General features: G+C 60.8%; 1 pseudogene; it reads right to left on the bottom strand.

Moving 5' to 3' along the window:
* LOC147037363 (28S ribosomal RNA) overlaps positions 1–2,500 on the bottom strand; it is a 7,933-nt pseudogene that overhangs the window by 2,200 nt on the left and 3,233 nt on the right.

Here is a 2,500-nt window from a genome sequence, read left to right as displayed (position 1 = left end):
GCGGGTCCACAGGCCCGATCCCATCATTACGGAGCACGCACGCACCCACACCCAGGCCCACAAGGCATCCCAGGCAAAGCCACCAGCAAGCCGCCAGCCGGGACGACTGACGGACCCGCAACAGCAGCCGGGACGGTGCCCCAGTGTCGCTGAACGACACACCGCCCCGGTCCATCTCCACAGTGACCCGCAAACCGTCCGGGCAGACCCTCGCACCGTACCACACTCCAGGGATCTTCCACATCCACAGAGACCAATGAGGTGTCCAGGCCCACCAACCTGTATTGGGAACCACGACAGACAGCCAAGGCCCCGCGCGCCACCGCGCGCATGCTAGGCAATGGCCCCCCGACTGCGGACGAGCCGGGACAACCACTGCTTCGCGCCACCTGTCGCCTCCCCTTTCACCAACGTCCTCCTGGCTACCACCAACCACACCGGCCTGTCCCGCGGACCACCATCCTGAGCAGGACAAAGTCCCCTCACCAAGCAGCCCATCTGGAGTAGCCCAGCATGGCAGGAGCCGCAGCGAATTCGGCCTTCGCCCCAGAAGAAGCGGCACAAGCGTTCAAAAGCATGGATGAGAGAATCCATAGCAAGAAAGGCAGGGTCATAGAGACAAGTCCCTCTCCACAATCCAATCCCGCGACTGCGAGCTCGGTGTCGGTGCCACCGCAGCCCACCCCGATGAGCAGCCCACACGGGCGACGAATCACCCTCACGCGTCCAGTACGCCTAACTTCCCACTACACACAGGCCATGACCATGGGAAACCGAGTCGAAAGCCCTCGCACGGCCAGTAAGCGACCGCCAGCTACTGTTCAGCCCACCCTCCGGCAAGCCTCCCAGCAGACCCGGCTATCAAGCCCCGTCCCTTTGAGAACCCTGGGATCGACTCCACGCACCCTTCACGTGGCAGACAGCCTCATCAGTTGCTTCCCGGCCGAAGCCCAGCCTGAGGGGCCAGACCCCCAGTCCTGCCCGGACTCGACCACGAGCATAGCGTTCAAAACCGGCCAAGTTGAATGAAGCAGGAGACTCGGTCAGTACAGGCTCTGACCTGCTTCCTTGACCAGCGCAACAGCCGCAAGGTGTCTCACTCACCCTACAAACTGCCTGCCGTGCCGCCACACAGGGACCTCCATATCCACCTCACTCGTTTCGTCACCCGACACGCGTCGGACAACCCCACTCGTCAGTGATATGCCGGCGACTCACACCCGCACAACATACCACAGGCATCTCTGTCAAAATGCCCTCCCAGAAACAAGCTGTGGCACCATCATAGCATCCGTCGCCCATACTCTCATAACCAGACCGACGGCGGCCACCAGTGCCACTGAGGAGTTGTCAGGAGCTTCGCCAGCCTGGGTCCACCCGCTCCACCGGCCAGACTGACTGTGACTCCGACTCTGTGCAGCTGCGACACGGACTTCCGAACCAAAGGAGTTTTCGCAACATGGTCTGTAGACATGACTACAGCCGTTCGAGGACCCTCAGCCAAACCCCGAAAGTTGGTCCCCATGGCCTCCGAGGCGGTTGATCACACGCCATACACGCACCCAACCTCAAGCACGTGAAGATGAGGTCGCTCGAGCAGTCACGACCCCCCATTAAGCCGTGCCTCCGCGGTTCTTGATAACCCAGGTCCGCAATCCTGGGCAGCTCGGCTCAGCCAGAGCTCAGTCACCGTTCCCTTTAAGACTTTACTAAGAATCAAACCCGGGCAGCAGCCGGCACGACCCAGTAAGGCCTGCCCCCCAACCAAAGCCAAGTCCACAGTCTGACCCACTTGGGAGAGGCCCCCATCAGAGATGCCGAGCTCGCTCCCCGTAAAGCCATCCAGCGACCAGCACTCATCACGGCTGCCCAGGCTTCACAGTATTTGCGTTTCCGCTAGGATTTGAGAAATTACATTCGACAGAAGGCGCCACATCCAGCCTTTGTTTATTATCACTATGTGTAACGGCATCAGCACCGTCTCGGTTCGTCTCAGTCTCGCCACCATTCAGTCACACCAGGCGTACCAGCAGGGCGCCGAGCGAGCGCACAAGCCAGCCTGCAAGGTGCTAGAGGGCGACCCGCAGTGGGTAGGAACCGTCCACCAGTGTCAGCAAGCCGAGGCCGATGGGGGCCCTACCAAGGCAGGTCATGATTGCCAGTCGGTCAGTTAGGAAAAGGGTACTCGGAGCCCGCCGGGATCAGACGGGCAACCGGGGAGAGGGAGCTACATGAGTACCGTCGCCGGGTTCAGACGACGGCCCCAGGATTCTCGTAGTGTTCGGTATCGCCCTTCCTCCTATCCATAGGTAGTCATCCTACTGCAGAATCCGAGACACAACTGCTGCTTCAGTAGCGCTCAGGGAGACAAGTCTCACCTTTCGGGTCCAGAAGGTCACCCAAGACGTGCAGCCCCTTCTGTAGTCTGCACGCCAACCAATCGAGAAACAACCGTCCGAGTTGGCCAAACCTTGTCCCAACGGGTCGGGGAAAGCTGGGC

This window comes from Syngnathus leptorhynchus, unplaced genomic scaffold (genome assembly GCF_054491065.1).
Source record: "Syngnathus leptorhynchus isolate UIUO unplaced genomic scaffold, UIUO_Slep HiC_scaffold_210, whole genome shotgun sequence".
NCBI classification, from domain to species: domain Eukaryota; kingdom Metazoa; phylum Chordata; class Actinopteri; order Syngnathiformes; family Syngnathidae; genus Syngnathus; species Syngnathus leptorhynchus.
The sequence above is the reverse complement of the archived record's forward strand: the minus strand, read 5'-3'. Positions and strand labels throughout refer to the sequence as shown.